The sequence below is a fragment of the Lactuca virosa genome, chromosome 1 (assembly GCF_052849685.1).
Source record: "Lactuca virosa cultivar CGN04683 chromosome 1, Lactuca_virosa_CGN04683_v6, whole genome shotgun sequence".
Lineage (NCBI taxonomy): Eukaryota > Viridiplantae > Streptophyta > Magnoliopsida > Asterales > Asteraceae > Lactuca > Lactuca virosa.
This window is the reverse complement of record NC_136426.1, coordinates 155,693,370-155,706,633: the sequence shown is the minus strand read 5'-3', so window position 1 is coordinate 155,706,633 and position 13,264 is coordinate 155,693,370.

Below are 13,264 nucleotides of genomic sequence, written 5' to 3'. Positions count from 1 at the left end.
TGACATAACTTACTCAAAATTTATATAAAGATGATGTAACATGCACAAACCACTTCTTGAAGTTTCAGAGGTCTGGCTAGTAATCTCCACTCAGAGAAAAATTCCTCAGCGGATACTTTAATAGGATTAAGAAATTCTTTCAAGAGTGCAGTAAAGCGAAGACGATTATTAACCTGTGCAAGGGATTTAAAAAAAAAATCAAATACCACATACAACAAAACCTTGAAGATGAAGAATAACCAAAAAGAAAAAAAAAAACTGCAATATGCAACCAAATATTAAGAACATCTCTGACCTTGTATCCAACAGGTGCAAGTGCAACCGCATCATCTGAAACACTGTTATGCTCTTGTGGAACCGATACACCAGGAAGATCTTCAATAACCAGTGGTATTACAATACCCCCAACCATATTAGCAGCAGGAGGAGAATGAATATGTGGGAGCTGTGAATCAACAACACTCAGCTGGAGTCACTTTTGACAAAATTGCAGACTATATATGTCACCCACGTATTTATTACATTACAATGTGCTACACATCCGTGGGTGTGTACGTACGTACAAACATACATACATACATACATACCTACATACATACCATACATACACAACCAAAATCACAAACACGCTTACATGGATGATTAATGTTGGGTGACAACAAAACAAGTTAATAACTTCAAACAAATATCAAAGACAAACTTCGATGAACTCACAAAACTTCTGAAAAACGTAAATCAAAAGATAACGATATTTAACGTGGTTCAGTTAAGGTGACCTACGTCCACGGGAGAACGAGAGAGAGGATTTTATTAAATTTCTGGAACTATTACAAGCACTCAAAATTGTATCTCACTTTGAGTTTTCACAGAAATCTAGCAATTTACAATGATGGGGGTATGAGTCTATTTATACTTGAGGGATCAGACCTAAAACCCTAATGGGCCAAGCCCATTGGTCCATAGGCCCATGAAAGGTGACAACCAACCATATTCCGTCATTCAGCATCTTCTGGAACATTCTTCCATGTCATACAACCTATGAGCATCAACAGCACACATGATGGAGCACCTTCTGCCATAGTGGAGCATCATGATGTATAAGTGGCGCATTATGAACACTAATGGCCCAACATCCATCCCCGCAACATGGTGTGATCCTTGAGCATACCAAATTCTGAGCATCCTTGAACGATCTTGAGCATCATAGAGGACTTCATTGCATACTTGGCTCATCAAGGAGCAAGATGGTCCATCTTGCGTCATCAAGGCGCAACAGGAATATGGATGGCGCAAGTGGGTTCAAGTGTGGCACAATTGAAGGGTCCAATTAGTGGTTTGGTCTAGGCTTTCATTGTAATAGTTCTTTTGAGTCTTTATTGTGGTTTTAGTGGTTTGTTAGTGAGTTTACGGCCCTGTAGTGAGTTTACGGCCGTAAGCCTGTTTACGGCTGTAAACCCAGTTTTCGGCCCAAGTCCACTATATATAGAGGTTGTCTAGGTCATTATTAGTTGTTGACGCCACAGAGTTCACGGCCAAGTATAACGAGTTGTACCAGGCGTTTTTCAGTAATAAACGTGTGCAAGCTTGATTCCTTTTCTTCTTCTACTCATATTTAGTTTCTTTTGATTGTTTGATTGCTTGATCATTGGTAAAGATCTGTTTTAGGACCTTACAATTGGTATCAGAGCATAACCGGTGTCAAAGCATCATTCAATCGAGTTTTCGGCCGTTTAAACTTATATACTTCACTGTTCGAGATTGGGTCTGGTGTTTTCGTTGCTAAAGGAATCGAATCTACTCCAAAATCGTGTTTTCAAGAACTTCTGGGAGTTTACTGCCAAGAGATTACGGCCGTAAACTCAATTTACAGCCATAAAATCAAGAACATTCAAAGACCATAAGCTGTGTTCTTGAACCGTAAACAAAGCATCTTCAATAACCGTAAACTAAGCTTCAAAAACCGTAAACACAAGACCGTAAACACTCAGTGTAACGCCCGTAGATCCGGGCTAGTCAATTTAGAGATAATAGGGGTCGAAAATGACTTTTCGACAAAAGATTATTTAGAATAAATCATCTTAACCAAGTTGTAGAATATGTCTCAAGGGTTCCGTACATATAAAGAACGCCGAAATCCGAGTTATAACGAAGAAGTTATGGCCCGTCGAAGTTTTTCGGCAAAACCGGCACGGCACCGGGAGACGTAAATAATAAATTTAAGATAGATGACTTTTTAGCCTTAGTGATCTTAACCAAGTTGTAGAATATGTGGTATACGTTAAACCGAGAACATACAAAAAAAAGAACGCCCAAATCTGACTTCGTATGAGGAAGTTATGATTTTTCTAAGATTTGGCATAGCAGTGCACGACCCGAAACTCGAATTTTAGTTCGAGCGGTTTTTGGCCGACGCGACCTAAATGAGAGTTGAAGATCTCATTAATAGGAACTCAACGATAGAAAGACAGACGAAAACAGAGTCCATATGAAGGAGTTACGAATTGTTCGCGGTCATTTAACAGTCTAATATCCTCCTACTGTTAAATTTAAGATCGGTCGAGAATTAGCCAACAGAGTCAAAATGAAAGTTGTAGATCTTATTTTTACCTACGCATGAATATAAAGAACGTCGAAAACGGAGCTTGTATGCGAAAGTTATGAATTTTTGAAAATCGATTGATTTCCACCCTGTGTGCGATGCCACGTGTCAGCACCAGGCTTTGCCTTGGTGCCCAAGTTGGCTCACGACGTGAATATTAAAAATTCACGACGTAAGTGACCCTCCAGCCTCCTATAAATAAGAAGTGAAGCCCTCTTCATTCCTCACACCTCCCATCACTTCCCTCTCTCTCTAGAACTTCTCTCTAGCCCCAAAACCCCCCGAAAAGCCTAGGGAACCTCCCTAGCACGAGGCGGAAGCCCCGGAGTGCCCGACGGCTCCGAGAAGAAGAGCCTTTCGGCTCGGGAACGCTGCTCCAGCGAAGCCCGGTTTTGAGAAAAACCCGCTGTAAGTGAGCTATGCCTACCCTATTTGCTAGTATAGCTTATGTTTCAATATAGTAACATTATTAGGACCTTAAAATAATTATTTGGGCTATTATAATGAGTTATATAAGAGTGTTGCTTAATGCTTATATAATAGTAATAATGGCTAGACTATTAATTAGTCTCGGTAAATATTAGACTAAACCCTAGTGGTAATGGTACTAGGTTTTGTCGAAGGAAATTATTTTAAGAGTAACGAAGTGCTGTCCGAGTGCCGAGTCACCACCATATCAGGTGAGTGCATAGTTACTTTCATCTTACACATAGATATGAAGTATTTAATATAAATTACGTGCTATGTGTGCATCTTATTTGTATACTTGTTATCTATGCTGGATGAACAATTTTATACATGTTTTAAATGATTTAAACTGTATATATATTTTATATCTAAAAAATATGTTGGGTAAAACATGGGTAGATGAAATATGAGTCGAATGATGAGATGAGAGGTAGAATAGACCATGAGGTAAGGGTGAGAGGTGGACGGTGTGAGAAGCCTTTTATCCAAATGCTGGCCCCGTCATCTAGCAGAGTATGGATGACAACCACAGACTATTCTAGACAGTCCAGTGGAACACTAGCAGGCTCGCAACCTGTAGGTGTTGTGAACGATGTGTTCACCGGTGTACTCTAAAAACCCATTGACTTGTATCGCGAGTGGATTCTCGAAAACGATACTGTCAATAAAACCCTGGCAGATGCGCCTAAAGCACTCTACCGGAAGAAGCGCCTAATAGAGAACCTCATAACCCCGACAGATGCGCCTAAAGGACAATACCGGCAGATGCGCCTCGTAGAGAATGTCACAATTTTGGCAGATGCGCCTAAGTGATAGAACTACCAGCTGTGCTTGATAGATGTGTCATTGACAACGATGAAATTCGTACCTATTCCATAGGATAATCCTTAGGAATGAATGAACAAGAAATAGCTGATTCTTAGGGTAGATCCTTAAGAATAAAGAAGATAATGGGGATGGGTAATTGGGTTAACTGTTTGATGATTAAACATAATAATTATATTATTGTGGGTTGAAAACCCTATGTACTCACCAGGTTTCCCAACCTGACCCACTCAGTTTATTTGTATCACAGGTGTCGATATGAAGTTACATTACACTGAGAGATTAAGGAGATATAAATCACTGGTGATAATGAATGTAAGTTCTGTTTATGCTTATGTTTCTGTATTGACGATGACATCCCAAATGTTTTAAAATGAATAAAAATACATTTCTTCAGAAATGCTTTGATAACGTATTTATCATGTTTTACTGGGAACAAATTCCGCAACATTTTTATTAAAAGAGGTACTCTGATTTTTATAAAGCATAAACAAAATCGGTCTTTTCTGGCCGTGAAAATGGGGATGTCACACTTAGACCGTAAACATCCGGCCGTAAACATCCGACCGTAAACTCAGTTTACGGCCGTAAACACCTTGACCGGAAACTCACTTTTGACGTTCCTTTTGTTTTAATTTCTGATTTAAAATTTAATCATCAATGGATTGTAAAAGTCAAACACATCATCCTGAACTGGATACTGTCATGGGCACAACCACACGTATTCCAAGACTGCTGTCTGCAGATGGTTTTCCTGAATGGAAATACTGGATTGAGAAGTACGTTAAAATGAAAGACTTTAAAGTTTAGAGAAGTATCATCAAGGGTCCTGTCCGAATTACTATGACGGTTGCAGGACAAGTGATTGACAAAGAAGTTGAGAACTATACAGATGACGATTTTGAGAAAGTTGAAGAATAGGAAAGGGCTTTGGCCACTCAGACCATGGCTTTATCTCCTGATATAGCTCAAGGTTTCAGAGAATATACTTCAGCTAAGGATTTGTGGGAAGCCTTGATTGAGGTGTATGAAGGAATCGAAGACATGAAGGATAGCCGCCAGGATATGTTGCGACAGAAATTCAACATGTTTAACTACATTCCAGGAGAAACCCTGGAGGCACAGCTGCAGCGATTCACATCTCTCACTACTGAAATGAACATATCTGGGATCTTCTTGACCAAGTCCGAGATAAATAAAAAGCTATTGAATGCTCTTCCAAAGTCCTGGGACATGAATGTTGCTGTTATTAAGAAAACCAAGGATCTGAATCGCCTTACTCTTGCTGAAACAATGGCGATCATCAAAGCTTGTGATATTGATGATAAACAGCGAGAGATTAACCATGTGAACTCGTATTCGACTGCAAATCTCGGAATTTCCTCTAACAATGCCCTTTCATCAATCATCTCTTCCTCAGGTCAAGCATTTGCTGTTCAACAACCTCAGATTCAAACCTTTACTACTGCGTCATCCATGCCTCATTCTCAAAGCCAACCATTTGTCACTCCACAAGCTGTTCCCTCCTCCAATGTGCCAGTTGTAGCCTCTTCCTCAAACACAAAGGAAAGTGATGAAAATCTTGCTCTCGCCACAGGACTTGTTAACTGCTATAATGCTTTTGTAGCTGGAGAGCTTCCACCTCAGTTGTCATTTGCTGATCTGGATCAGATTCATCCAGAAGATGTGGAAGAGATGGATATTACATGGCAAATTGCTATGGAAGTATTCAGGGCGAAGCAGTTTGCTAAAAAGACAGGGAAAAATAACTGGGGGATGAATGCTGATAAAAAGGTAGGGTTCAATAAGGGAAAGCTGTGATGTTTCAACTGTCACGAGCCAGGTCATTTTGCTCGTGAGTGCCCGAAACCGGATCGAAGGTTGAACAGTGACAGGATGATGGTTGCGGTGGGAAACAATCGTGGAGTTGCTGTGGCCAACAATGAGACTGCTATGGTTGCTCAGTCATTTGACTGGGAGGACCAGATTCAGGCTCTGAACATTTCAAAACGTGAAAATGCTCACCTAGCCCAAATCGATGATGATGCTCCCTTGAAGAATGCTGCAGCTGATCCTGAAGAAAAGATGATGGAGCTGCAGTTTGCACTGATGGTATCTTCTACTTCTGATCCCAAGAAAAGTGAGGTAAGTCTACCTTCCTATTCTCAGGCATGTATTGATTATGTTAAAATTCTTCATGACGAAATACAATCATTACGTAGAGAAGTAAAGGATCTTAGATATGAGGGCTATCAACCTAGAAAAGGACAAAAACCCCTAAAGGCCAAGTTAGAAACAAAAATAAAGGACTTTAAGAGAATTCAGGAAGACTACAGTGAAAAATGTGAAAATTATGATTATATCAAGAGACAGAATGATGAGTTAATTACTGAGCTTGATACATTAAAGAGACAATTTGAAACTACAAATTTTGATTTTAAAAGGTTTGATGTATCAAGCGAGGTAGTTGCCAACATGATTGACTATTGCCTGCAGTTCAAACGAAACCAACAAAAGGGTTTAGGATACGATAATGTACCTCCTCCTTTTAATCATACATATCAGTATCAACCTTTGTCTAAAGAGGAGATTGCCAACGAACCATTCATGGTTTATGGCAAGCCATCTGGTTTTGATTAAGGAGGATTTATTAATGTTGAAAATATTAACATTTCTACTTCCCCTGCAGATCAATCCTTAGATCAGTCAAAGCACGAAGTTGAAGGATCTGTTTCTGATAATAAAACTGAGTCTGAACCTGATGTTTTTGTTTCCCATGAAAAATATTTTGTTTCTGATGTTAAAAATGACAATGTTTTTTGTGATACTTCCGCATCTGCTCCTGCTGAATTAAATTTCTTTGAAGTGTTTGATGAATTATTTGATAATCCTGATGTTTGTGATGCTTCTAATGAAAACACACCAATTCCACAAGTCACACCATCTGATGCACCCTCACTTGTCTCACAACTTGTTTCTCACACATGTTCTTGTGAGAAGAGTAAGGGTGTCAGTAAAGAAAATAAATCTGAGAAATGCAGTACTAGTTCTAATAATAATAAACAAGTTTGTTTTAATTGTGGTATTGGTGGTCATATAGCTAGGAATTGTCAAAATAGGATTTTTGTGCATTATATGTCACCAAGAGGAGAGAACGAATCTAGAGGAAGGTCTTTAACTCGAAAGTCCTCAAGAACTCGCTCTCGGGATGATGATTGGAAAAATGATCGAAGTAGAAAAAGGGCGGTTTTTCAAAAGAATAAAAGGGTTTTTCAGAACAAAGTCCCAAACAGTTTGCCAAAACCGAACAAGGCTCCGCCAAGATCGGTTTCGTCAAAGAGCAGTTCTGGATCTTCAACCACTTTTGGTAAAACATCCAGATGCTCATTGCAAACTGATAAGAAACATATTTCAAAACCACCTGTGACTGTTCGAAAACCTAAATATCATTGGATGCCCAAATTAACTTCCAATCAATCATCAGCATCCTCTGAAAAGATTAGAAATGATGATTCAAAATTGAAGACTTTGAAAGATCAATCAGACAAAATGAAAAGGCAACCCAGGACAGTGATGACCTGGGTTCCCAAATCTAAATGATCCCGCTCATTTTGCAGGGACAGTTGCGGAGGAATGTCGTCAGACCTTGGTACGTCGACAACGGCTGCTCCCGGCATATGACAGGAGACATCTCCCAATATGTTTCCTTTGCGGGCGAAGAAGGTGGAAAAATTACTCAGAGAGGAACCGTTACAAATGGAGTGCTAAGTTTCGAGAATGTCAACTTTGCTCCCGAGTTAAAACATAGTTTGTTGAGTGTGTCTCAAATCTGTGACAAAGGTTATTCTACCCATTTCACCGACAAGGAGTGCATGATTCTCAAGCCAGGCATTGTCATCCCGGAAGAGTGGATTCTTGTCAAATCTAAGCGGGATGGGAATGCTTACATTATTGATATGAACAACAATATTCCTGAACAAATCACTTGCCTCTTTTCAAAAGTCTCCGAACAGAACGCAATGCTGTGGCACCGAAGACTCGGTCATGCTAACGCTAAGAACCTAAATCGTCTTGCAAAGAATGAGATGGTCCGAGGCTTACCTGTCATAGACTTTATCACTTTTGAGTAGTGTGTGTCATGTGCCCAGGGAAAACATCATAGAAAACCACACCTACCAAAACAAGTTAATTCAATCAGTCAGGTGCTCCAATTATTGCATATGGACTTATTTGGTCCGGTCGACGTCCTGAGCATCAACAGAAGCTCGTACTGTCTAGTTGTGATCGATGATTTCTCTTGTTTTACGTGGGTCTTCTTCTTATCCAACAAAGCTGGGGTTGCAGATCTGATAAAGAAGTTCATCGTGATGATTGAGAACGAAACCAACAACCGAGTGAAGGCGCTTTGTACTGATAATGGAACAGAATTCAAGAATGCTATTCTTGATCACTTTTGCGCAGAAAAGGGAATTGTGCGTCAATACAGCTCTGCTCACACGCCTCAACAAAATAGTGTTGCTGAGAGGAGAAATAGAACATTAAAAGACGCTGCAAGGATGATGTTGTATGATACCAAGTTACCTGTTTTCATTTGGGCTGAGGCGATTAACACTGCTTGCTACGTGCAGAATCGTGTTTTAATCAACAAAGCTCAGATGAAGACACTGTACGAGATTCTATATGGTCACAAGCCTTCAGTCAGTCATTTCCGTGTATTTGGCTGCCCTTGCACCCTTCTTCACCTGGAGTCCAACCCAAAGTTCAATGCCAAAGCCGATGATTGTTATTTCGTAGGATATGCTGCACGCACCGCGTATAGGGTTTACAATAAGAAGACGAAGCAGATTGTAGAATCCTTCGACGTACGCTGGTTGGAGGAGAATGAGACAGATGCTCGAGTGGGCCCTGATTGCTTATTTGACTACACATCGCTCTTCAAGTCCATTAATGTGTCTTCCGATGGTTCATATGGGTCCTCCTCTAGTTCGAAGATTGTTTCTAAAGACGAAGATGAAGAAGTTGTTTACAGACCTCTAACGGTACCCTCTTCACCACTTGAGGGGAAGTCATCTGCTCCACCTGAGGGGGAGTCATCTGTTCGACTTGGTAGTCCAGAGTCTCCAGTTCAAAATGACACTCCAGATGTTTATGCTACACCTCTTACTCCTATTGAAATAGAGTACATGTCTAGAGATGCTTCCGCTGTCACTCCAACTTTTATTGAAATACTCTTTCCTGAAGAAATTGCTAATGAGTTTGTAGCAGATTCATCTAATGTGGAACAATCAGCAAATGATGGAGGTTTCAACATTCACACTCTTCCCGTCTCACTCAATGATATCAGCCAAGAGATACCTTCAAGAATTCAACGCGATCATCCGATCGAAAACATCATTGGTCAGCTGGGTGATGGAGTTAGAACCAGAAGTCAGAATGGAGATGTCAATACATGTCTCTATTCTTGCTTTATATCTCAAATAGAGCCCAAGAACATTGAAATGGCTCTGAATGAGCCCAGCTGGGTAGATGCTATGCATGAAGAGCTAAATCAATTTGAAAAGCTCGGGGTTTGGAAATTGGTTGAGTTACCAAAGGGCAAAAAGTCTCTTGACACACGCTGGGTCTATTGAAACAACCAGGATGATTCTGGTGTTATAGTGCGCAATAAAGCAAGATTGGTGGTTCGCGGGTTTTGACAAGTCGAGGGTCTTGATTATACTGAGGTTTATGCTCCAGTGGCTCGCTTGGAGGCTATTCGTATCTTCCTTGCATATTCTTCCTACATGAACTTCACGGTTTACCAAATGGATGTCAAGACAGCCTTCTTGTATGGCAAGGTGAAGGAAGAAATCTACGTTGATCAGCCCCCTGGGTTCGTTAACTCGAAGTTTCCTAATCATGTCTATAAGCTGGACAAGGCGTTGTATGGGTTACATCAAGCTCCTCGAGCGTGGTATGCGACTCTCACAAAGCACTTGCTCGATCATGGATACTCTCGTGGCACTATCGATCAAACTTTATTCATCAAGCATGTTTGTAATGATCCGATTCTAGTCCAGATTTACGTTGGCGACATTATCTTCGGGTCTACCAGTCCACAACTATGCAAAGAGTTTGAAGCCGTTATGAAAAAAAGGTTTGAGATGAGTTCATTGGGTGAGATGACCATGTTTCTGGGGCTTCAGGTCAAACAAAATTCAACCGGAATCCTGCTCCATCAAGCTAAGTATGTGGAGGATATTCTTGACAAGTTCGGGTTTCAAGACGCAAAACCTGCTTCGACGCAAATGGCCGAAAGACCACTGCTGAATCCAAATACTGATGGCGAATCCGTAGATCAGACACACTACAGATCGATGATCGGATCGTTGATGTATCTTACTGCAAGCCGTCCAGACATCATGTTTGCAGTTTGTCAATGCGCACGCTATCAGGCTAATCCTAAACTTTCACATCTTATTGCTGTCAAAAGGATTTTTCGGTATATTAAAGGCAGCCCAAAATTGGGTCTTTGGTATCCGAAAAATTCCGAATTTGATTTATATGCTTTTGCTGACAGTAATTATGGAGGCTGTGAGCTTGACAGGAAATCTACATCAGGAGGGTGTCAATTCCTTGGCGACAGGCTAGTGTCATTGTAGTGCAAGAAACAACATACCGTCTCAACCTCAACAGCAGAAGCGGAATATGTTGCTGCATCTGCTTGTTGCTCTCAAGTTATCTGGTTCCAACATCAGCTGTTGGATTACGGTTTGAATTATCTAGAAACCCCCATTTACTGTGATAATGAGGCTGCGATTCAAATTACTAAAAATCCTGTCCAACATTCCAAAACCAAACACATTGATATCAAAATTCATTTTATCAGAGACTGTTATGAGCGCTCGCTCATCCGGCTGGAACAGGTTCCCTCGGCTAATAATGTAGCGGACCTGTTCATCAAGCCTTTTAACAAAGCTCGATTCGATGTGCTTGTGGGATTTTTGAAAATGATTCGTTTTGAGGATTAAATTTTTGTTATAGGTTAGGTTAGTTTAAATTTTTGCATTTTAGTGATTTCATTCTCACCCATACACAAATTTAGGGGGAGAAATAAACAAAAACCAAACAAAAAAAATTGAAAAATTGAAAAATCCAAAAATATTTTGTTCTGTTTTATTTTGTTCAGAAAATATGAAAAACCAAAAAACATTAAAAATCAGAAAATCAAAAATATGTTGCTAACAGTTTTACTTGTAGGCGATGTGTGGGAAGTGATATTATCAAGTGATAATAGGAAATCTGAATCTGCGTAACGTACCAAAATTAAATTGTCTACGCTCTGTAATCGATGCGCTGGTAGGCACGAAAGATTCTAGATGTACTTGACTAGGCAGATTTGAACTCAAGGAATTCATAGACTTGACAAATATTGACCTAGTTAAATCTGTTTAGTCTGACAATACGACGACTTGATAGGTTGAGCAGGGAGATATACATGGGAATTTACTGGTCACATTAAAAAAACTGTACCTAGAACTGTGGATTAACTTTTCCTTGGTGTGCGGATTTTGTCCTTAATTCCGGTATTGATGGGGTGACTGGGGAATTCAGATAAATTAGGTCTGTAGAAGATTATTTTCTTTCTTTCTGTCTGTTATTCATATGTTGCCTCCTTTGCGCGATCGGAAAATCCGACCTGGACTGTAACATATGCAACTCTATCTCTATGCATCTTCTATCTATGCAATTCTTTCTATCTGTTAGCCATATACGGTCTCCTTTGCGTGACTTTCAATCCGACCTGGTACACAGTATATGCATCATTCTTCTTCTCAACCACTCTAAAATTTCAGTTAGTCATATGTTTCACCCTCTGCGTAATTGGAAGAGATCCGACCTGGGTGTATAGCATATGCATTCTAAATGTATCTTCTCTCTTAATAATTGTCTGCTCACACAAATGTAAGGAGTATTCTGGAAGTCCTTGATTACTGGAGCATATCAGGAAGCAGGAAACATGTTCTAGTACAATTAAAATTTAACATTTACAGATTGTCTGCAGATCTTGCTGCTCAATTTAGGTGGACAACAATATCCCTGGTCGTCGTCAACTAAATGGTCCCTAGGAAATTTTATCTAAGAATAAAGGATCAAAAATGTCTTGTCTTTCTTAGCTTGTCCAAATTTATCATAAATTTTTCGTGTTTAAGTGGACCACAATACCGACGATCGACCAGACAAAGACATGAAGATAAAGGTACCGACAAGTGGATTAAGGCTGTCTAACAACTTTGATCTCAGTGTCACAAAATTATATTCAGTGATTTTTGAGATAAATTTTAGTTTGCATTTATTTTATCTTATTTTTATTTTTAATTTTTAATTTTAATTTTATTTTATTTTATTTTATTTTTATAATTGTCAAAATTAAAATTTTTTAAATTCTTAAATTCTTAAATTATTTTTATTTTATTTTATTTTTAGTTTATTTTAATTTTAATTTTAATTTTTAAAATCCTCAAAAATTTTATTTTTGAAAAATATTTGGGATTTGGACTGTGCCTTATACTGTGTGAAAGACAGGTAAAATCGAACAGGGTACTTAAGGAGAGCTTACAGCCGAAAACTCTCTCACCTCTCACTTTTCAATTTCCGGCCGTAAACTCTCTCCAATTCTCTCTCCTCTCGAAAATATTGTCTCGTTTTTTTGTGAAATCGTTCGGTTCATCTCAAAGGTATAACAAAATCGACCGTGGGAATGTGTTTTGTTCATCAAATCGACGGATTTTGGGGCGTAAATTGAAGAAAAACGATCTGTCGGAGCTTACGGTCGAAGCTTACGGCCAAGGAGCTTACGGCCGTAAACTCCGTTTACGGCCATGAGCTTACTGCCATGGGTTTACGACCGTAAACCCCTAGTTGACCGTAAACTCCATTTTGATCAAAATAATTTTTTTTAAAGGCCAAAATTAAATCGATTAATTAAGAAAACTTAAAACATTAATTGCTCAAATATTTTTGGTTTCTTACTTAGCTTGTTTTAGTGCAGATCAAATGGCAAATTTGAAGTTCGCTGACATGCACAACTTGGCCAGCGTACTGGCTGATCCTCCTACTGTTCATGGAGAATTCAGGTCGATGATCCACAGGCTGAAGGATTGCTGCTTGGCGTCTGCTATTACTGTGAATCCCGTGGTTTATCAGAATATCATCAGGGAATTCCGGAGGACTGCCAAACTGAACACAGATACTGATGGAGCAGTTACTGTTGAAGTTGTTGTGAAGGGTTGCAAGATTGTTATCACTGAACAGTTCATCAGAGAAGCGTTGCTGATTGATGATCAACCTGGCTTTCCTACTGAGATTGGGATTGAAGATGCCCAGAAGGTT